Source organism: Notolabrus celidotus, chromosome 17, assembly GCF_009762535.1.
Source record: "Notolabrus celidotus isolate fNotCel1 chromosome 17, fNotCel1.pri, whole genome shotgun sequence".
Classification (NCBI taxonomy): Eukaryota; Metazoa; Chordata; class Actinopteri; order Labriformes; family Labridae; genus Notolabrus; species Notolabrus celidotus.
This window is the reverse complement of record NC_048288.1, coordinates 18383706-18408528: the sequence shown is the minus strand read 5'-3', so window position 1 is coordinate 18408528 and position 24823 is coordinate 18383706. Positions and strand designations below refer to the sequence as shown.

At 40.2% G+C, this 24823-nt stretch overlaps 1 protein-coding gene across 1 annotated transcript in view; it reads right to left on the bottom strand.

The window, feature by feature from the left end:
- ntng1a (netrin g1a) overlaps window positions 1–24823 on the bottom strand; it is a 337096-nt gene that overhangs the window by 236740 nt on the left and 75533 nt on the right. Inside the window, exon 7 of the mRNA XM_034705917.1 lies at window positions 22789–22942. The gene's annotated coding sequence lies outside the window, so the exon portion shown is untranslated. The remainder of the gene's footprint in view (window positions 1–22788; window positions 22943–24823) is intronic.

Here is a 24823-nt window from a genome sequence, read left to right as displayed (position 1 = left end):
CAAACCACAGGGGGACGTCTTGCGGTCTGTCTTGGAAACAAGTAAAAAGATGACACATTTTCGGTCTGTTGCAAGTTTCAGTAACTAGAAAATACTGAAAGTCTCACTCTCATACTGACGCCTCTTTATGACCTCACTGGTAAAATGAGATTATCAGTGATAGGATGGGTTATTTCTTTAAACCAAATTTCAGTTCCTGTTTTCAGGTTGGATTTTCCATGAAAAGAGCTGAGTCAGTATTCATCATTCACCCTGAAGCTTTATGTGTAGAGCTCTGCTGGTGAAGTTTGGCAGTGAGAAGTTAGAAAACAGATGAAGTTTTTTTTTTCTTTCAATAATATTCTTTTGACATAATATTCATCCTCATGGCCGATACTGGAGCACAATTAACAAAGAAATTAAGTTTTCTGTTGAAGTATTGTTTTAGATGGAGAAACTCTTCAAGCAGGGCTTTTGCTAGCTTAAAGAGAAAAATGGCTATGAACAGGATACAATGTTTATGCTGGCATAAAGAGTTAAAGCATGTTCATATCTAGTTATTCAGACATTTATTGGGACACCGGAGCACACTGCATGACATCAGGGCTGTGACGGGTAACAATAACCGGTACGTCTGGTCACCTTTTGTAAGCTAACGGCAATAAAGAGTTCACAACATTACATCATTGTTATGTAGTTCATAATTTGATGTAGCTATAAATCAATACATTACCTGAAAAATATCTGTCGTTATGATGGATTTCTTTAACAGGTATGAATGTGAACAGAGTCTATATGACAGAGAAAATAAACAGGGTTGGTGACATGTATAAAATCTGCTATTTTGATTTTCAGCATGGTAACTTTAAGTGAATTCTGTAAAACTTTTAGCTGCTTTGAGATGTGTTTGTAAGAAGGATGCTATCATTTTGGTGGTGAACGTTGGTGGTCTTAATGCTACTTGAAAGTCTTTCAAATAGTATTAAGAACACATCCTGATTAATTGTAATTAGGGCTGCCCAGTATGGAAAAAATATTCCATGTGCGATTATATCAAGTACAATTGGGGGGGGGGTCACATGTTACATGTTAGTGTGCATTGCCTTGCCACAACTTTTGCCACATGTCTGGACCATAGACTGTATATAAAATGGACGTCATCTCGCTCGGCTCGAAGTGAGGCTGCCACAAACACTGCTCCCCCTGGTGGCTGGCTGCAGTATAGGTCAAAAACTCTTATTTGAATGGGGCTGCGGTCAAACTTTAAAAAATAAATACACGTCGTATGAATGTTTCTCACATCCAGTATGCTGTAGTGATATGTAGTTATTACTTGACTGTTTTGTGGTCAAGGCCTCTTTTTTCTAAAAAGTAAAAAAAAATGTAGTTAAAAAACGGGGTTTTACAGACGGGTTGGCTTTGATTGACAGCTGCCGTAGAGAGAAACTCCGTGGGACCTCGGGACGCTAAGCTGTAGGGCGGAGCTTGTTACCAAGGAAACAAGATGTCGGCTTTCTGGAACGGGATATTTTGGCTTCAAAACCGTACAATAAGAAAATGCGGAGCGACACTGTCCATCATATATACAGTCTATGGTCTGGACCAGTCATGTAAGTTACAGTGCATCTTTTATTTACTCCAGCCAGAGTAAAATACAGTAGAATGATGCTCTATCACATGCTAGTTATTTGTGAGTCCGGTTTGATTCCCTGCAGAGTAATTATTCCACTGCCTTTTGGGTAACAAATCAAGGTCCACTTTTTCTCCTAATCTAAACTTGAAATGACCCAAAGCTTATTCTACATACACTACATTATTCTTCCTGGGGAGAATTCTTCCAGACCCTGTACCAGTATGGTTTAGTAGCTTGTCACATTTTTACATCTCAAGAATTTGTTATACTGAGGAGTATCACCTCTAGGTGATAACAGGCTACATTATGCAGATGTGCTTGACTGAACACTACTTATATTAAAGCAGCACAGCAAGGTATCTGTTCTCCTATTTTATTTTCATAGATAGAAAACACCATTTAAAATCATAAGGGCTTGTATGGGGAGCTCCTCAATAACTTGTTCTAAAATTTCACCTTTCACTCGTTGATTATTTTGTCTTCATTAAAATGTGAGTGTACATTTACATGTCAACTGTATTATACTTTTTCCTGCATTTTACTATATATTTGGTCATTTGGCAAAAACATTTTCCTACTAAAATAGCGTTCACATATCTACTCTTCTTTCCTGTACTTCTTTTTTTTTATTATTAAACGTGTTGAATTTATAAAGCTGTCTCTAACCTTAAGTGTCTTTAACCTTGTCCCATCCCACGTGTAGCTAAAGAAGACATTTACAAACATTCCCAGTCTTCTTTTCCTCTGCTTTATAACATTTATGAATAAATATTGAATCATCCTTCAACGCTGGTATATTACACACATGTCACAAGAGACTATTTCAGTCCTCCTCCCAGTCTGACACCGATCTGGGGCATTTTATCGAGGGCAGGGGAGACAACGGAGACATTAATGGCTGCTGTAATTGCATGGAAGCTCTAAAATAGAAAGATGAGTGAAAAAAGATAAAATCAGGGGAAAATGGTAAAGTGCTGCTGTAAAAGATACCCGAGCTGATTCTGAATACATCTCAGCATAAATGTTTGACAAATTGTGGCCAGGAACAGAGCCAATATTGAGGGAAAGAAATACAGTAAGGGTGCTGTGCAGGCTCAATCTTCAACACTAGATTTAACTCTCTTTTACCCGAGCCAAAAAAACGCTCGCCATTTCATTTTAAGCCTAAGACAACGTTTGTTTGCATCATGTTCTTTATGTGTTGCAGTTTTTAATCTTTTTTTTATCTGAGTCTTGTAAAATTTAAGTTGTTCTTTCATTTTATGTGCCTTCTGCAGACTCATACATTTGAGTGATTCTTGTGTCAGGATGTGAACATAGGTTTTACTCAGCTTTTAACAATGCAATTACGAAATCGAACTGGTAAACAGTTATTTTTTTTACAGCTTACACCATATTCATTTTCCTTTAGGCTACACACAATGTAGAGAAACTGTTGGAGGCAAGAGTGGAAAAACTCAGGAGTGAAAAGGGGAAACATGGTAAGACATCAGCTGTTTGTGAAACCGACTGCTATACACGAATGCAGCGTGAATCGTGGGTGCGTCTCAAAGCTCTTAACTTCAGTCTCCTCTCTCCTCGTTCCTCAGCCGAACCGGAAGTAGTTACTGACCAGCCATATTAAGTGGTGTCCCAAAGCTCTTAATTCTGCTGGAGGAGAAAGGACAGAGGAGACTGATTGGAGGAGGGATAATCGAGGAGACACGAGAGCAGGCTTCAGTCTTTTCTGTGACAGACACGCCCCCTTATAGAACACCGCTCACTGATTGGACGCTGCAGCGGCTCGGACTTCTCCGAAACTTAACATCACCAGAGTTTAATAATAGAGAAAAGAAGGACCTTAAAACAGTCACTAAGGATGCCTTGAGACAGATCGTATACATCCGTCAGTTTCTAAACAGTCGGTATTCGATGAGCTGAGATTAAAAAGTGTTTGACGTGAGTTTTAAACACAAAATACTGAACATAAAAGCAAAGTTATAAAACCAAAATTAAAGGATCACTGAGTTTTATATCTGATTGTTTATTTCAGATTCACTGTCTAATGAAATAGAGTCATAACATCTAATATTATCGTTCGCAGAGATATATCAATGATCAGTTATCTCTCTTGTTAATGTCCCCGTTTATTCTCGTTTTCTTCATGAAGAGAATTAAAGTCTGACTGTTAAGTTTGTCATCACAAACCGACGTCCCTTCACGTGACGCTCCGGAGGAAAGGATGTCTCATTTCTCTTAATACAAATCTCCTCGTTTCCTCTCTCCTCTCGTTTTATTTACTCTCATCTCTGGTGAGACTAAGACTCGAGTGAACGACACGAGGATGGAAGTTAAGAGCTTTGAGATGCACCACCCAGTATGTAGTGTGACTGTTCTGTTGGATCTGTTTGGCAGTAAGCTGAGTCAGGTTTTGCTTGATTTCAGGTTTTGGAAAGCGTAAGTAAACAGCAGACAAGCTGAAAGCAAAACCACTTCTGTAGTATCCACTTTTGATTTAAAAAGCTAAGAAGTGGTTTATATGGCATTCAATAATTTTCACAAATACGAACAGGGTATCATCACCGTCACCGGTGTTTCTTTTACGTTACTTCACAGTAAATGTAACAGGCCGGTAAACATTAGTGTTGTAGTTTCGGTAGGAACTGGTCACACACTCAATCACAGTAGGTGGTGGTAATGCACCTAAAAACTGAGTGCCAAACACCATAAACGGAAAAAAAGAAGAACATTAGCGCCGAGCATTGTGGGAAACAGGAGACTGGTCGGCTGCATACTAAGGCTGTTTTGAAAACGGCCTGCTACATACTACCTACTAATGTAGTAGGTAGTAGGTATTGCCTACTACATACTGCATTTGAATTGAGTATGTAGTATGACTGTTCTGTTCGTACGTCACTGGATTTCCGGTTTCGGAATGCGGAAGTAAACAACGGCCAAGCTGATAGATAAACTGCTTCTTTAGCATCCACTTATGATTTAAAAAGTTAGGAAGTGGTTTATATGTTATTCAATAACCTTCACAGCACCCAAAAACGGATTTGAAAAAGAATAAGCAGAACGAGCGCTGTGAATTGTGGGAAACAGTACGCGAGGCTGACTGGTCCCATGCATACTGTGAAATTTTCCCGAATGGGTAGACATCCGGGGAGTTTTGGCATACCGCAGATTTTGCTCTTCTTCACATACTACTTACTACATACTGAATTTTGGCCAAATCAGTACGTACTGCTAGTATAGTAGGCGGTTTTGAAAACAGCCCAAGACATTTCCCCGAATCAACATCCGGGTACTTTTGGCATACTTCAGATTTTGTATACAACATTTTGGCCAAATCAGTATGTACTGGTAGTATAGTAGCAGAAATGTCCCTGTTTATAAGGCATCCCATGACATTGAGTTAAGTTTTCTCCACTGGCAGAGTGCAAAACAGGACCATTTATTGCCTTCACTGGTAAGGCAGTCCAGAAGGTAGAAAAGATTGGTGTTCACGAAAAATATTTTACAAAATGATCCCCTCTGAAGGGTTGTTTGAATTGGCTGTACTCCATGTTTTTTTACATCCAATTTAAAAAAGGACAGCATATCGGATCATAAATACCAACAAACATTTTCATTTTTCCATTAATCTACAAATTCTCCAGACATTAAATTGAAAACCCTTAACGGTGACATTTGCTATAAGTCGAAGCCTTTGCACCTAACCACAGAATAAAATGGAGTCAGTTTAACAAATCATTGAGGTCAGCACTTTGAGGTGAAGAGGGTTTACGTCCCTCCTTTCGCCTGCTTTTTATCTGTGACACTTTAAGAGACTAATGGAACAAATAACCTAAGACATGTACGCATCTATATCAGGACATTTAAACTCATCTTTAGCATGCTGGTTTTCTCTGGTTGTCTCTAAAGCTCTCTCATGTTGTAATTAAGCCGCTGTGTGTTGTGCGTTTGTTCTACAACATCAGGCTGATGTTGTGCAGCAGCATGTGAGTCAGAGCCTGTATATGCGAGGAGTGGATCAGAAGAAGCAAAGCCCTGTCCTCGGATCAAAGCCTCACTAATCCCACCTGCTGATTGGCCTGTAATGATCATGTTTAGATTGGTCCTCAGAGGAGCAGCGGTCTGCTGTTTTTGGAAGAGCTCCAAAAATGACTCCAGATAATGAACTAAAGATGTAATGTCTTTTTGAGCCTTATTGGCAGATGCATGTTTGTTTTTTTCCCTGTGCATAGAATAACTTGCCTCAAATAAATCAGATGATGTGTGGATTCTTGAGGGCTGTACCCAGATCAGAGCTGGCTGTTCATAAGAGGTGTCAACAATTTGTTCCTTTTTTTTCTTGTTAAATCAAGATCTATTGGATATTTATCAGTTTTTGATTGGTATCTACTTTGGTTCAAACATTTCTAGCCAGATGAAAGATTCTAGTGATCAGACATCTGGAAATTAACTTTTTTTTTTTAAATAGGCAGAGCTAATTCCACATCAGCTCAGCTTGCAGCCCCCAGAGCCATGCTTAACAAAGATGGGAAGCAAAATACAAGCATTCCATTTCTGGTAATGTATCTTTACTTTAATAGAGTACTTATTTTTTCATATACTGTATATGTGTGTACTTTCCAGTTTTAGTATTCAGCCTTATTCACTGTCCTAACATTTTCTTGGAGATTTTACAAAAAGAAAGTCTTTGAAGTAGCATTAAGACCACATCCTGATTAATTGTAATTAGGGCCACCCAGTATGGAAAAAATATGCCATGTGAGATTATATCAAATAAAATTAAAAAAAAAAAAAACACATTTGAAGGTGTATATTTTAGCTCTAATTCTCAGTTTCTGCTGTTCTTTATGTATCAGGCGGTAACCACTGGTGTTGAAAATGTAAGCCAATACAGAGGTTGAAAAAACTGCAGTTCCTTGAGTTCCATTTTTTGCAGCACATTTGAAAAACATGTTTACAGCCTGGTGCAAAAACAGTATAGTCTATGTGTATCACTTATATTTCATTCACTGTACGGGGGTGAATTTTCTAAATGCATCAGCTCCACCTCTTGCTCTGAAGCTAGGGTGAGTCATCAATATGATGCATGTAATTGTCTGCCTTAAGATGCCTCTCCAGAAACCAGGGTGACGTCACTGAGACTACAGCCATGTACTACACAGTCTGTGTGTTTCATATAATACTTATGCTTGCAGGTGAATGTGAAAACCAGATTTTTTTCCGCATTAAATTGCCACCAGTTACTCTCGAGATCGCTGGTATCTAGCTTTGCTTTGCTCCGCATGGTCAGGCTCCTGAATATATCTCCGACCTGCTCCACCCCTACCTCACCAGTAGGTCACTCAGGTCTTCTGACCAGGGCTTGCTGGTTGTCCCTCGAGCTCGTCTAAGAACAAAAGGTGGCTGTGCTTTTGAAGTGGTGGCACCAACATTGTGGAACGCTCTTCCTGTAAATATTCACTCAGCTGTCTCTGTTGTCACCTTTAAAAAAACTCTTAAAGACACATTTATTTAAACAGGCCTTCGACTCACCTTGAACAGACTAATGTTTTAATTATGCTATTGTCTTTTTCTTTTACTGTTTAAATATTTCATTTGAATGTTTTATGATTTCATTTTAATTGAATGTTTTTCCTTTTAAGCACTTTGTGATTTTATTCTATGAAAGGTGCTATACTAAATAAAATGTACTTACTTACTTACTAACTAACTAACTAACCAAAGCAGGAGTGAAAGCAAGAACCCATCCAACAGGGAAATTGTACACATTCTGAAAAAGAAAGCACTGATTGTTTCCATGATATATATATTTTTTTTATTAATGGGATCAATTCCGACTTTGTGTTGCTTATTGTGAATGCTTATGTTGTGATAATCAAGAAATTGCAGTCCATTGTGCAGCTCTCGTTTTAACTGCTGAGTCTAAGAGGAACATTGTGCACACTCAGAATGACTTGTCAGGGGTTTTTAAGCTCAGGAGGCAAACGGTTTTATAAAAGGTGCATTGTTAAATCACTACAGCAGACGAATACAAACAAATTTATCTTGCTGAATCTCCAGGGTTCATTCATTGAGAAAACATCAGCTTGTTGCTATTAAGGTGCAACAAAGCTTAAAAATACAACACTCTTGCAGTTGTTTGTGGAATGCAATGCAGAGTCCCCCCCTCCTCCTCCTCTTCCTCCTCTTAACAATTCCTCTTGAATTAGATTTCACTCTCGACTTAATCTCTTTATTCGTGCGGAGAGGCTTTTTTTTGTTGAGGAGGTTGTGCCTGATGTGGCTTAATCCTCCCGCCTGCATGGGCACAGGCGGCCCTTTGATCAGCTCCTGTTTGATGAGAGATATCGACAGACCTCATCTGACACAGCGTACACCCCCCCTCACTCCCCTCCTCCTCCTCCTCCTCCTCCTCCTCCTGCACTTGTTGAGGCTGATGAGATTAAAAAGAGGAGAAGATGGAAGCGTCAAATGTCGGGAAACACAGATGACAGAAAAAGAGCGCGTGTAACAGTAAAAGGCTGGACCTTGACTTGATTCATGAGTACACTCCATTTCTTTATTTCCCTCTCTCTCTTTCTCCCCCTCCCTCTCCCTCTCTCTCTCTCGCTGTCTCGTTTTGCATTCACGCGAGCAGCACAAACAGAAATCTGAGTGCACACACACACTTACACAGAAAGACGCAGACTGTGCTTCCTGCCGCCCTCTGAGGAAGGTTAATAATGATCCCCGGTGTGACTTCCTGAGAGGTCAGAGCGGACTCTGACACTAAATAAGAGCTTGGCTTGTTCATGAAAACTGTTTCCCAGCGGTTCATTGTCCCCGTCGTGGCTGCGTGACATTTAGAAACACCAATAATGTGCTAATGATGTGATTTCTCTCTCTCTCTCTCTCTCTCTCTCTCTCTCTCTCTCTCTCTCTCTCTCTCTCTCTCTCTCTCTCTCTCTCTCTCTCTCTCTCTCTCTCTCTCTCTCTCTCTCTCTCTCTCTCTCTCTCTCTCTCTCTCTCTCTCTGTTACACCACGTTACACGAGTAGCAGGTACTGCAGCTTCTCTGTTCGCCCCCTGAAATGAGTCAAGAACTTAATTAATGTCCAATTAACCCTCTACGAAGAGTGTCAGGAGGTGCACATGTCAGGTGACATATAGGGTTGTTTTCTTGTCACGGAGGCCAATGAGCTGTCTAATGGAAAAGTCACTGCTGGCGACAACAATGTGTTTTTATTAGGGTTGCAAAGGGGTGGAAAATTTCCGTAAAGTTTCCACTAAATTTCCAGGGGAAGTTAAGCTGGGGAACTTTGGAAATATTCCAAATTGGTAACTTTCCATGGAAAGGACTGTGAATTGAGTGTAATTTAATGGAAAGGTATCATATCAAAGCATAAATATTTGTTTTGTTATAAGCAGAAATTCATCCAAAATAATACAATTAAAACAGATTTATTTGTAAGTAGAACTTTATCAAGTGTTAAATATTTTATTGAACAATCAACTCTTTGATTGAGGAACAAAAACATGAATGTTGAGTTAAATATTACTCATCCCCCCGACCCAACCCGTTCAAAAATTAACAAAAATGCAATCCCAACTAAGTCCCATTCAACATGCAAATAAAAAAGCTTCTCAAGCCTCTGCAGGATTCTAGAAATCATCTGTGCATGTGATGGAGGAATGCACAGTGCATGTAGGGGGCGTGGTCTCAATAGCCCTGCAGTAAGCAGTGTGCTATGTGCATGTGATTTAGGAATAGCATAGATTTTCAAATGTACTTGCATGAAATCTGGTTGTTTTAGTCAGTATGATGCTAAAATGTATTTTCCCCAACTATATTTAAGTTACTTATTAAGAACCAAATTAGTAAATTTAGTAAATTCCTGGTTTATTCTTATTAATTACCATGGAAAGTTTCCAACTTTGAAAATTCCCGGAATTTTGCAAACCTAGTTTTTATACAGATGTTACTTTTAAAGCTAAATTACAGGCTTTCATATAGACACAAATAAATACAATTTGTAGTTTAATTAAAAAACTTAGAATACCTTCAAGAAAAACACACAATCTCTCTTCTAGTGAGGGGAAATCAGGCTCTTTTTAGGGATCCAGCTCATTTGGCTCAGCTCAGCAATGACAGCCGGCTCCCAAACAGCTAATCATTAATTCAATCAGAATAACACTATTCAACATGATGTTGGTACATTCACTCTGAATGCTGAGCATATATTTTTATGTCAAACACTTAACACTGTGCAATTGGCCCGCTTTAATATCTGTCAATAGCCAACCACTCCTATTGCGATTCTCACTCATCCCCTAACCTGCTGCACCTCTTGTCTCTATCAATTCTCTGAACACCGTCATCGCCCTCCCCCTGCATCTGATTGGTCGCACAGCACACACACTGACACGGCACTCAGTCAGTGCCTGGGTGCCCGAGGGTGCAGTGCAGAGAGAAAATCATCCCTTTATTATGTCATGTGTTAAATAACAACAAAAAGGAGGAAAAAATGAAACCAGAGGGTGGTGATGTGCCGAGTCGTTCGTGCCCGATACATCATTATCCTCTACACATGCTCAGATTATAACAGATTATTATATAGATAATTCCACCAGCCATTGTTGTTTTATGCCAAAACATGCATTAAACATAAAGATAAGCGCTTCAGTGTCTTAGGAACATTCTGTCATCAGATTCGGCCTCCTGCAGAGAAGAAAAGTACGCAGCTTTTTTCACTGATTGTTAAATGACAAACTCAACATTATCATAAACTTCTCCAAACACACATTATTGCATTAAGTTGCTCAATGAGAACTCTGCTGTAAAGATAAACATAAATGTGATGATAATTCTTTGTTGTAGCTAAGGTGTATCCCAGTTTGTTTAAAAGGAGGAAAGAAATCTCACTTAGATTCAGTGGTGGACAGGAACATAGTAAATTTACTTGAGTACAGTTCTTAAGTACATCTTTTGAGTATCTGTACTTGAGTATTATTTTTGTGGGGGAACTTATTACTTTTACTCAAGTTCATTCAGAGGAAAATTATTGTAGTTTTTACTCCACTACATTTCTATTAATGCTCTAGTTACTCACTACTTTAGCTTTGAAGTCAGCTCATGAATTTGCTTATCTTTTCTGAAATCTGATCCCTTGTCTCAGTGGTTTAGTCGTACCTGTATATCGTGCGTCTCCACGGTTGAACGTGGAGCAAACACAGAGCATGTTTCACTCAGATCAGGCAGTTCATTTAGAGGTGGTAATGATGGCTATAATTCTCCACCTGAGCACCCATGGTCATATCTTCAGCCCGTGTTAGAGGTTTTTGAAATGAAGAATGATAAGTATCATTTGAAATGTTCACCCTGTTTCCCACTCTGCCCAAAAATTCACAGTCTAACCTGAGAAAGCGTGTTGAGCTACGTAACATTTGTTTCATTCCAGATGAACATTTCAAACTAAGTTGTCTGTGCTTGGAGTAACTTAGTTTCTGTTTTTATTCCATGGTATAGTTTTTAGAGATTTCAAGTAATGGTTTCTAGATAAATATGATGTAACAGAAAGTACTCCTATGTATTCTTGACTACACTCGTGCTTTGTGATGTTAACAAGTACTTTGAATACTTAAGTATTTTTAAAAGCAAGTACTTCAGTACTTTAACTCAAGTAATAATTTGATTAAACAACTTTCACTTGTATAGGAGTAATATTTGACATGGACTATCTATACTTTGACTTAAGTAATGAAGCTGTGTACTCTGTCCACCACTGCTTAGATTAGATTTAAAATCATTCATGTATCCAACAGTCTTAATTTCATCCACCAAAAAGTGTGATGACAAATGCTGAATTGGTTGGACTATAAGATGACCCTGATTATAAGACAAACCTCACCCCCTTCAAGAAACAAAAGTGTATTGATGCTGTTGTGGATCTGTGACAGTTTTCAGGACAACATGTGTGGTTTTGTTTCAGATGCAGTGGCGCAGACTGGACAGAAGTGAGAACTACACACATTGACGCATTCCTGCCTCAGATCTGGTACAGCGAAAATGGCGGACACCGGCTCTAGCGAGAGACATCGAGATGATTTTGAAATTGCGTATGCTCCAGAGGCTTTTAAATCGGACGTGTGGAAGCATTTCCGTTTCCCCCGTGTTGAGACATGAGAGAGGAAAGGGTGACAGACAAACAAATATTATGCTGACCCTGCTGGACTGTGGTGATCTACATGTCAGGAGATGTGAGTATGATGAGAAGGCATATGCCAAAAGAGAATCAAGAAAATATGAGGCAAAAAAGACTCTAAAGGTGTTTTGTAGCCTCACGTAACCATAACAGTGCGAGAGCTAAAGAGATCGCAAGATGTCAGGAGCAGCAGGAGAGGCAACAAAAGTATAGTGTGCTGAAAGGGAAATGAAATGACATGTGATTTTAAAAAGATTAACCCATCTTTTTCAGACCTTAATAACGTCACAATCAACATGTTAGCGCTCGTGGACCTAATTTTAAACAAATCATGTATAAGTGCAGGCAAAAATGTTTCCCTCTTCATGAAGCATTAGCTCCCTTCTACCACAATTTGTTTCCACATTATTATCATTATAGTTAACAATAATCATATATTTTTCCAAGAGCCTGAGGCAGAAAGCCTGAGCTAACAGAGACATTTCTTGACCAGCTTCATAAACCTGATATCTGTTACTGGAGCTTCAGGCTCTGTGAAGGCAGCTTACCCCCCCAACCCCCCCAAAAAGACAGGTTATGTCAAACTCTCTTCATGTTATACCCCTCAGCAGTAGAAAAAGCCATTAAGAGGAAATCACATCATCTTCTAACTCTGACTTTATCAACTGGGAAAAAATGTCAAAATGCAGAAATCCAAAAATATGCTAATTTGATCAGATGTCATGTTTCAAAAATGTAAAAAAAAAAAAAAAAAAACGCTGTTCAAGTATTCACGATGACTACAGGACCTGCAATGACTACTCTATTAACAAACACACACATACATACACAGAGTGAGAGAGGCTTACTCTCTTTCTACGCGAAACGCCCTCTGTGGAGAAAATAACCCTCCTCAGCCTCTCCGCTCTCACACAGGAATCAGAGTAAATTTGAAAGCTATTTTTTCCCACTTTGCCTCACTTTAAGCAGATTGTCGCCTCCTGAATACAAAGCCCGGCTGCCCCCTGACACTCCTCACAGCACAGCAGAGCTTGCTCAGAGCGGAGGAATTAGAAATCAGTGAAAGAAATTCAAAACAAAGAGCACTTGAGCCGCGATCTGCGAGCGCTGACGGCCTGAGCTGATTTTTTTTTTTTCTTCTTCTTCTTCTACAGCGTCCTCTTTTTCTCTTTAAGCCAGGAGTTATATTATGGGTGCAATTTAATATCTGAGAGGAGGGAGGGATCTGGATTTTCATAATCTTATGATAAGGAAAGGGATTAAGAATAAAGAAGGGATTAATTCGCTTGATCTGCCAATATGGTGGACCAACAATTTCCCCTTAGGAAGTGATATGTTCTCCTCCCTGTACAAACCCAAGTATAACCCAATTACTATTCTCTGAAGAAACTCAATTTGCTCTCGCTGTTGTGATGACCAGCTGATATTCTCTCTGTCCACACACAATCTATAACCTGTTGAAATGATGATCACATGACATGAACCAATCACACGCAGATAACCGTGTTAGCATCTTCAGGAAGTACAGATCAATGTTCTGGATGGCCTTAATGACACACGTGTGATACTATGATTAGCTTGGTCTGTAATTATGTAAAGTGAGGCCACTCTCACTGAGCACATAGGGAGACAGTAAAAGGGAAACTATGAGGTCCAGACGGTGATATTTCAACATCCATTCACTGATGCTGACTGATGGAAAAGGAATAATGACGGGCTGACACCAGTGATGAATGACTCACCCCACAACTGGATGTAACAGTCTGCATGAAAATGCCCTGAAATGAGAAAAATAAAGATGAAAAAGGAAATCAGTGATCCCTTAAAAAATGTCTGCTTCTAAGACTCAAACTTTACTTGGAGGTCTGTTCAACAAATGGACTAAACTTCTGAGAAGTTCCCAACATTTTCAGGAGTGGCTGCATGTGTGAACGCAAACAGCTGCTGACTTTACATGGAATTCTTCTTTTGCAGATCAAGAGTAAAACCTTTACAAGAAGTCAGGGTGAGCTGGTAGAACTTAGAAACATTCACCACAAGAGAGCGGCAGGGTTGATATCTACTTCAAGTGCAAACCTGGAGGCGTGACGCGTAACAGGATGAATGAAAACATTTGAGGTTGTAGAAGGAGAATCAGAGATGAGAACAGTGAAGATTTCTGCACAACTATCTGTTTACATGTAGCATTGATGTAAAGCTGTCGTCATGGTGTTTTTGAATTAGAGATGTCAATTTCAAGTATTCTCTGTGATCGATCTTTGCAAATGTGAACGATCAATTATCGTTTAATCATTTATAAAAACGTGAACATTTTCCATGTCAAAAATAATGCCAAATGGCTTTTTTCCCCCTAAATCAAATTTTCCTTAATGACACAGTGTATATAACTGACGGTGTTTCACAGCTTAAGATCATATTGAGGTGTTCAAAATGTTAAACATGCTGAATATCAACGTGAGGATCAGACTTATAAATAATAATAATAATAATAATAATAATACATTTTACTTAAAGGCGCCTTTCTCGGCACTCAAGGACACCGCACAGATAGAAATATATACATACACGAATTCACATTAAAGGAAACAAAATCAGAGTCAGAAATGAAAACAATATAAACTAACAAGGGGTAAGAAAAAAAATAGAAACAATAACAAAATGACAGTGCAATTGGAGTCAGACGGAGTAAGCGGTTTTGAACAGATATGTTTTGAGTTGTGATTTGAAATGGGGGAAAGAATCTGTGTTTCTGAGCTGAGGTGGCAATGAGTTCCAGAGACGGGGAGCAGAGCGGCTGAATGCTCGGCTCCCCATAGTGGTGAGACGGGCGGAGGGGACAGACAGGTGTATGGAGGAAGAGGATCTGAGGGAGCGGGAGGGAGTGAGAACATGGAGGAGGTCGGACAGATATGGGGGGGCGAGGTTGTGGATGGTCTTGAATGTCAACAGAAGGACTTTGAACTGAATGCGGAACTGAACAGGGAGCCAGTGGAGCTGTTGGAGGACAGGAGTGATGTGGTGGATGGAGGGGGTTCGGGCAATGATACGGGCAGCTGAATTCTGGACCAGTTGGAGTTTATGGAGGGATTTGTGAGGGAGGCCGAAGAGGAGAGAGTTGCAGTAGTCCAGATGGGAAGTGACAAGGCTGTGGACAAGGATGGCGGCAGTGTGGGGGGTGAGGGAGGGGCGAAGACGATTGATGTTACAAAGATGGAAGTAGGCAGTCCGGGTGATGTTATTGATGTGTGATTGAAAGGATAATGTGCTGTCAAGGATGACACCCAGACTCTTAACCTGGGGGGTTAGATTCTCCGTGGAAGCATGGTGATAGAGTGAAGACTCAGACTTCAACATGTGGATTTACTGCAACAGGACAACTCAACAGAATCATATTTTAGACTCACAGTGTCCACTTTTCTGTCTACTCGTTCTTATTGAGAAAAATAAGCATGTGAACGCAGCCATGTGTCAGCCGGGAGCGCAACCTGGTCATAATCAGTCCAGCAGCAGAGAAAAAAAGCGCTCGTGGAGACCTGTCACTCAGCCGGAGCCCCCAGCTGAGCGTCTCTGCTGTGTGCAAGAACTTTAGTCAGCTGATTCACATCGAAACATGCTTTAAACTTAAAACACCTCCACTCAACAAGTGACGAGAGTGCAGCGCAAGAGACTTAATGATGAACAAGCGGAGTATAATGCAGATAGCGCCTTCTACTGTTGAATTGATTTTAATCCACCCTTATTTGAATCAATTTTTTACTGATTTTCGATATATCCTTACATCCCTACTAATAATGAATAGTGAAAAGACAACCAGATAAACTGGTAACAAAACATCCACAAGGCCAGAAATCTGATACCTTTGGCTTGATGTCCACAGATCTGGTCTTCAGTATTTTCTCTGCTCATGGTAAAATCTTGGTTTGTTGAATGAAGGTTGAATCCATCATTTCTGATGTACTCCAAGAAGTCAGGAAGTCTAAACACTGATGTCTTTAGTGACACAGCATCAAGCAGGTGTGTGTCTCAGTGTAAATGTTTGATCTGAAGCAGATTGTTAGCTGCTCTTGCATGCAGATACATGTTCATAGAGAGAAATAAATCATTGTCAGTTATCGCTGATGGAAGCCAGGAGTTCATGACGGTGAATTGTGTCCTGCCTGCTTTTGCTCTCCATACAGACAGTTTTTCCTGCAGACAGAAAAGCCTGCTGAAACCTGAGTGGTCTACTGGTGATACTACTTAAACTACAAACAAAAAACAATTCTACAATCTAGACGTCTGAGTACTAGTTCTACATTTTTATGTTGGATCAGTAATTAAATCTGTAAATGGAGATGAGCAATATGTGCAAGCAGTTGTTCCCTCATCTTTGTCATCACCGCATTTCTATAAACACTGTGAAAAGCATTATTCAGATCTACAAAGCAGCTTTTCCTGCAGTGTGATTGAGCCATTCAGTACAGAGACAATCATGTTAAATCCTGGTGCTTTATGAGGGTAATAATGGGCACTGATCTCTATCTGCAGAGGGGAGGGGAGATGGAGGTGATTAGAAGTTGATGCTCCCTCAGGCTCAGGATTATGGTAAATATAGTGGTGGTCTCTGGGGATCATTAAAAACAGCTCCCTCATCCCCTCACAGTGATGCTGATATTAACGAACACTCCGAGGCAAAGCAGCCTACCCCGCTTCACACACACACACACACACAGAACACACACTGCTGTCTGTTTATAGAGTGTGGTCCATCATTGGACACATTTCCACTAAGAGTGAAGTGTCCGCTCTTAAATATGCTGTTTGAGAGGAGAGCAAAGTATTCAATGAAAAAAATATGACAGGAAAATTTTAATTTGAATGTTTGCAGACTTTCTGCACGGAGAGAAATCTGCAGAATTCTTCCATATTCTATTCTAAGACAGATCGGTCTGTTTTTGTTTTTCTAGTCATTTCCTAAAAGCAGAAATAAACAAACTAGATAAAAATGTAATAATTCAAATGCTTCCTATCACTCCATCGCCACCTAATTATCGCTCTTTAGCTATTGATCCCCTCTAAAGCTTTCCTGTGGGCAGATGAACCAGCGGTGTGTGTTTACTCAGCCGCTCTGCTGGCAGCAGACTTTAAGCCTCACCGTTCAGAACCAACATGTTAAAGCCCGCTGAGGTACACAGGGTCAATAAACGAACTCCCACACTTGACGTGATGGGCAGCGAGGCTCGCCCTCAGGGAGGTCCACGCCGAGGCTGCGACAGCCTGCACTTTTCACCTCCAGCACAGAAACTAGGCACAGGTTCTGTCACAAGATAGAACAAATGAATATAAAGTAAGATCAGATAACTGATCATGTTAACGGTTAAACATCTGCCCACATTAACACAGTATCTCAAGCATAATCTTTCATCATTGTCAACTTAAACCTGATTTAAAAAAGAGAATGTCTAGAAGCTTCGGACAGACAACTGAGCAATATCTTCAGTGTAATTTATACTTGATTTGTGCAATACAGGCCAAGTCTGCACTGATGTGAGCATCACTATGTGTGTTTCTGTGGCTAAATTAAAACACTCAAATATTAGTGAGGGGAAAGATCTCTATGCCTCTACGCTGACTTCTTGTGCTTTGATCTAATAAATGTTTGTGTGCAGCCGCTGTTACTGAATCTACTGCAATGCATAAGGGTTGCAAAAAATGGACGCAGTATCCGTGACGTCACTTATCTGTTCCTGAGCACCATTTTGTAGCCAATGGTCAGCGGGTGCTATATTGGAAATGCTGAACCAAACTTTGTCCAAGCTAGTGTAAGGTAAAGAGGAGGGCCTTTAGCCTTTTAATTTAACAGCTACAGGGTGTCTGCCTGATCAAGTCAGCCATGTCCTTTTTGGGCAAAACTCCTCAGTTTAATATCTTCGAAAATACTGAGTTATAAAAAAATGTGCCCCCTGTACAGGGTGTGCCGGTAGAGAAATATACTCAGACCTAAACAGTTTTTTGAACCAGTGTGTTAACATATTTGTTATTACTGCAAAGATCTTCTTTGCAGCAATAATAAACAACTGCAGTTTTTTAGCACTTCCGCATGGGCTTCATATTTTAAGACCGGAGGTTGCCGCTTGGTACGTACACTTAATATGAAAACATGTTGCAGCAGCTAGCATTAGCTACGAACTGGCATCATGTACAACGGTCTGAGTATTTTTGGTGTAAAAACATACAGTATGTAGTATTAAATATGGACGTAGTATCTGTGACGTCACCCATCGGTTTCTGAAGCGCTGTTTTGTGGCCAATCGGTGGCGACAGCCATATTGCTGCTGTTGAGCGATAGGGAAGTAAAGAGGCGTGATCTGTGGCTCGTAATCTCAATATCTTCGAAATTGCCGCGTTAGGAAAAAATCCCCCTCTACAGTGTGTGCCGATCGAGAAATGAGCTATCCAGACTACACTCGTCTTTTGTACCAGGCTGTAAACATGTTTATTTCTGCTGTAAAGATCGGCTTATTTTAATTGGTGTCTTCCAGTACTTCCTGAGCCAGTCTGGAGCGGATCCTCAATGAACTGCAGTTTTTAGCACTTCCGCAATGGACTCATATTTTTAGATAGGAGGTTTCCGCTTTTGAGTGAATTTCAATGACGTGACAATAAGGCAGCTTTGCTAAAACTCTGTATTGTGTTCCTAAACAATATATAAGTTACAAACTTTTAGTTGTCACTTTACCTCCTCTGCAATCTAAAGCTGCATGCACAAAACTCCTGAGAACTTACTGAATTTTGGGGGGATGAGCTGCATGTGCATGTGTTAACACAGATTACATTTTTACCTCGACTTTACCTGAAATGTTTCCTACCAGCTCTCTTAAAAATCTCTGTAAGAAGCAGAAGAAGATTAAGCAAGAAGTTGATGATGAGGCTGTTTTTTATTATTGTTTATCTAGTACTTTTGCCTTCATAAGTAGGACACCTGAGGACTGACACAGACAGGAAATGTGGGGAGTAGAGAGCTGAGAAAGACGTGCAGCAAATGGTCAATGCAGGTAGTCAAACCAGCAACTGCTCTTACAAAGACTAAAGCTTTCTGTGCATGAGGTGCATGCTTATACCACAAGGCTAACCACACCTGAATGAGGCTGTCTGAAGAAAAGGGCTTATCGATGTTGAGATTCTCCTGATGTCCTGTGATTGCATCAGAGATTGCAATATGAAAACCACAGAAAGCAAACATTCTGGAACTTATCTGCTCTTTCTTTTGCAGACAGATGTAATAAAGTCTTATGTCAGACTTCTTAAAAACACTCAGCATGATTATTTTTTTCCAGTATCTTTCAACCTCTGAAGTTATTGGGTTCTAATTGTCAAGATGCACATCCCTCTTGTGTGAACACAGCAATAAAACACCAGTCCTTAGTTATGGAAGTCTGAAGGAAAACGATCCCCCCCCAATCGCACGTATACCTCAGGACTATGAGTAAGTTAAAGCATGCAAATCAACTATCCATATTGTGAATTTGCTATTATGTTTGTTATATGTGTGTGTTTGTGAGTTTGTGGGAGGTATTGGGTCAGAGATTCAGAAGACCACAGTTAGCATATTTTTTTTTAACTCAAAGAAGAAGTTTGCACAGCCAGCCAACAGGACAGCAGCTCAGGAATCAGGGTTATTCAGTTATGTGAGTTCTGTCACCGCTGCGTCAGCGATCAGATTTGGCTTAGAACAAGGAAAAAAATATATTTGGAACATATGGAGCAGATTACAGACAGATGTGGGAGTAAACAGGACAGATACGTCCAATCACAAAGCTTCTCTTACATAACAGACACTCGTTCATGTTGGCCACGCTCTGTGTCCTTCTCCCTGCACAGACACAAAGATGAGAGATCCATCTATCTTTTAACAGATGTGATGAATATCGGTGCGTGACCCGCGATCCCTCCTTGATGCACCGCTGCAGTCTGCTCATCATCTTTGTTTCTCGCTTATTATTCTCGGGAAGAATTCACAGATCTGCCTCAGGTGCATTTTTCATTCTGCGTTTCATTATTTGCTCAGATTAAAATGAGCGTGGTATCAGCGGCGGTGTGGTCGGCTAAGCTGTGTCTAATAGGCTGGAGTCTAGACATCCCCATACCAATTATCCACTGTAAATAGAATCCACGCTTTGGCTCAAGGCTTTGTTTATTCAATTCTATTCACTTCATATCAGCAGGATTATAATTAAAGAAAATAAACACCTCCTGGGAAGGTGAGGGCATCAACATGTGTCTTCACTACAACATGAAGGTGTGCAGTAAACCAGCAATAAACACATTGATACATATATGAGACGGCTACGTTAGCGAACAAAGAGGTAGAAATGAAACGGACTTAATATCAAAGAGTGTCTCTTTATTCCTCACTGTGCCAAATGTTCCAGCAAACAGATGTCTAACAGAAAATATTACTCAATAATGAATCTATTTTCATGCGAGCAGACATTCTGTCAGGAGGTGTCTCATCCAGCAGATGGGGAATATTTTGTTTTTTAGTGTTCAGCTTTTAGAGTAACGGGGAAAAGGATGTCTTAGCGTTTCATTTCCGTCATAAAAACAATGATAATACAACTGTTAGTGTATGGGTTTAGTTTCTGTAATGTGATCTGCAGGAAATGTTGTTGAGGCATCAGTGCTTATGTGAATCTGGCAATATCTAAGGGGCTTTGTTTCTTATAATACAGCTGTGCTTCAACACGGAAACGTCTCTGTATGACACAACTTTCCTCCCAGCAGCTTCAAACAACCAGTGTTTCCAAAAGATGGTGCCCCACCTGTTATTTGACCCTTTAGCCTATTCCATGACATTTATTTGATCTACCATGGGCTATGTTTTTCAATGCTTTAATGCTTAATATAGACTTTGTACAGGGTGATTAAGTTTGAGGATTTACTAGTTGTGCAGTGGCCAACAAGACTAACTGATCTGCAGTTGCACAAACGATCTTAAGTATGAGAAACATAAGGCAAATTCATAAACACATGCAAAAGTGGAAACAATTACAACAACGGACACATGCTGCACATTAAAGAACATGCTGCAGAGAGCCCAAACAACCACACAAACAACAAGCATGCTGTAAATACACAGACAATGCTAACCCAGAAACCCACAAACACAAAAAACACTGAAAAGCTGCAAATTGGGACTGGACGATGGAATTGTCCAGTCTCAATTGTCATCAGGTGAATCCATCTTGCAAAGCTTCAAACTAATGACTGGACCAATCAGTGTCATTTTAGGAGAAAGAGGCAGTAGCTAGGGGCTGCTGTTTTTTATGGATTTAGCAAGCCTGTGACAGCTCATGTGGATGCTAAAAACCAATGTGCAATTATTTTTTACAAATGTAACCCTTCCACCATCAGCTCATTACTATAACCCTGTATGTAGCACAGAGTACAGCTGGGACTCCTTTAAACTCAAATACTATCTGATGGTGAACGAGACATCTCCATGTAAAGTAACTATTTAGGGTAAATTAGGATTCTCACTTACTTTAATAACTTGTGAGAGGCTGACGGGAAGCTATGTAAAGTACCTCTGTTTAGCGTAACAGAAATATGAACATTTTAATTCACTCTAAATCATGAAAAACACAATCATAAACACTGTATCTCAGTTTTTGAATTTGTAATAAAGACTCTAGTTCCCATTAACTGTTAGAAAACGTGGAAAAAAACAGCAATAGAAATTACCCAGAATTTTTTATAGTGTTCAGTCTGTGTTTAGTCTGTGTTTACCTACGGTGGCCATGAAGGGCAAATCACAACGGCAATTCAGAATACACAAAGACAAATCAGAAAACACTACTACTACCTACTCAAAGGATAGAACAGTCCAATCAGCGACGAGTCATGTCCCCCAAGGGTACCTACTTCTTCTGGTTTGGTTAAAGGTGACATATCATGCAAAATCAACTTTTAAATGGTTCTCTACCTGAAATATGTGTCCCTGGCATGTCTACAAACCCCCCTGTCTGCCCCTGTTATGATTTCTCCTCCCTTCTGTAAATGTGTGCTGAAACGAGCCGTTTCAGTTTTCAGTGTTTTTCATACGTCACAACAACATCCGGTCTGTAACGGAAGTCAGAGCTCAGAGCTTGTTCAGCCCATAGACTGAACAAAATACAACTCAATTCCTCCTCCATTTTTCATTACCTGCACACATGTGTGCTAACAAGGAGCTTAGGAGGGAGGCATGCTAGTTGTAGGCTGTCTTAATAAACACAAAGGTCGGTTCTACTCCCCACGTCTGCAGATTTGAAGATCTAGTGGAGGATTTGTATTTTTCATGGAAAAGTGCTAGCGCTAGTTAGCACAGCCACATAGCTACATGTTCGTCGCTTTGTACCAAGACACACGTCGACATACTGACAAATAAAACAACAAGAAACACAAAATCTGTGACCAATCGTTCAGAAAGGTCCTGCTGCAGGCGCCTCTACGTCAGGATCAGATTCTGGATCAAATTCAGAGGGTTGAAGTAACGCGGGTCTGTGAGCCGCTGTGTATATTCAGCCAAAATGTAAACATTAGATCAACGTGCTGGACAGCCACTTCCTGAGGGGGCGTGGTCAGGGAGCTCATTCTCATTTAAAGGTACAGACACAGAAAACAGCCTGTTCTGAGCAGGACTGAAAAAGAGGGGTTTACAGGCAGACCAAAACCTGATTTCAAAGTGTTTTTTTGAGCAATAAACTTTAAAGACATGTTTTGGGGACCTCTTAGACCAATACATTTTGATGAAAAAGAGCATAATATGTCACCTTTAATGTCATAGTGTTTTCTGAATTGCCATAGTGTTTTCGGATTTGCTGTTGTGATTTGCACTTCAGGGCCACCGTAGTTACCTGAGTGCACTATTTAAAAGTTAATCGTTTTAGAAAGCTTGCATTTTAAACTTGTTTCCTTGCTTTAGCACTGGAGCTCATGAAGACCAACCTCAGAAAAGTGAAACTTAAACAGCTCCTACCACAAAATCCCTCTTGTGTCTCAGTCTGCAGCAGCCCAGCAATGATGAACAGCAAGGTACACACACCCGCCACGAGCACAGATGACCATCCTTGACCCCAGGCCGTCACAGGCAACTTCCAGTGGAGCGTCCCGAGTCCACAGCTTCCAGTCCTCTGCACAGGGGAAGGATCGGCGGATCAGGACGTCTCTCAGAGGGGCGACTTTGCAACTCACTTTTTACAGTGTAGAAACACACGCTCCGTCGGTAACACACCGTCAGGAACCCTCCTTCATGAGCGTGATCACAGGCAAACAGTTTGCACAGAAATCACAACAAAACCTGCACGGGCTGTCATAAAGTCGGCACGAGTTTCCGCGACGCAACAGCTCACTTCCTCTTTCCTCTCTCCACACAGGTGGACCGGAAGTTGAACCTTTCAAATTTATAACTTTTTAACGGAACGAAAATTACCTTTTCGAAATTTTTAAATACTTAAACCCACATAATATCATGACATTTAAATATTCTAAATATTTTGTAAATTATTCATGCATTTAGAAAAAAAAAAAAGTAATATTTTTTGGCATTTTTGCCTTTATGGATAGGAGAGCTGAAGAGAGACAGGAAATGTGGGGAATAGAGAGAGAGGGAGGACATGCAGCAAATAGTCAAGGCTGGAATCGAACCTGCGAACGAGGACTATAGCCGTAGTTGGTCGGAATTGTGTAAAAAAAATACACTTTTTTCTGCTGGGTTTGGAGAAAAGGTCATAATACCAATACTACAATACACTTACTCATCTGTAAGTGAAGTAATTTGAGATTCTGGCGAAATCTCTAATTTCCAATGCCTTTGTATCAAGCAATGTTATTATTCCCCTGTTCCCGTTATCATGGACCAATCAGAGCTACTCCCCAACCCTCTGTCCTGATTGGTCGAGTTGAGGCCTCACTACATCGCCCTCACTACGCCGCCCTGATTGGCTGGGAAGCCACTACTTCCTTATAGAATGCGCACAACAATTTTTGTGGGCGGGGTCACGGGAGCAGAGAGGGGAGGGGTAGTGCTAACATTCGAAATCGCTCCCTGAACTGATGTTTATTCCAGGACTACCAACAGCAGTTTTAATATGATATCTGAATATCCATCAGGCACTTTATCGATATCAGGCAAAGCCCATAGCCTACTATTTTCAGAAGAGAGAGTAGATAATATAACTGATATTTACCAGGTTACTACACAAAAATAGCAAGAATTGTATACTGACATGACAACATCTGATTGGCCTTTAATGAATGTGACAACACATTTTTCTTTGAAAGCCTACTTTGTTAGGTATAAAAATAGTTCCAGCCATAGGATAACCTGAGCTTAAAAAATTCAGACATTTAATGTTTCTATAAAAATACATCTCAATCAAAACTCTTTGAGCACGGTTTAAATTAACCTTGACTTAAATCCTCTGTATACTTCTATCACTGCCTTTGAGAGAACCCCTGAATGAGCTCCCCATTTGATCTCTGGACATTTCCTTTTTTCTTAAAGATTGATGTCAAAGTTTAATTCTGTCATCATCATATGAGAGAGAGAGAGAGAGAGAGAGAGAGAGAGAGCGAGAGAGAGAGAGAGAGAGAGAGAGAGAGAGAGCTGAATTTAGAAAAGAGAGAGTACAGTGAAATCCTAAGTGTCTAACAGACTTTCTGGTAAACTGTGGTAAACTTTCAGCTTTGAGTCACAGACACACCTTCCCATGGTCAGCATGTCCTGCTGCACACGTCACCACAGCTCATCTGCTTACAGTGCAAAAAGAAGAAAGTCTGAGCTCAGACAGCAGTCTGAAGTCATCAGTGAAGGCATGGTACATCACAAGTGACACCAAGTCAGAAGCTAAAATCTGAGTATAGACAGGTCTGAATCTTTCATGAATTTATCATTTCTTATTCATAACAACTCTATCCAACTTTTCTTTTTCAAACAGACATGCAGCTGACAACACAGGTCCTCCTCAATGACCTTGTGGATACAGTTAAAGTTAGAAAGTGCAGATCTGATT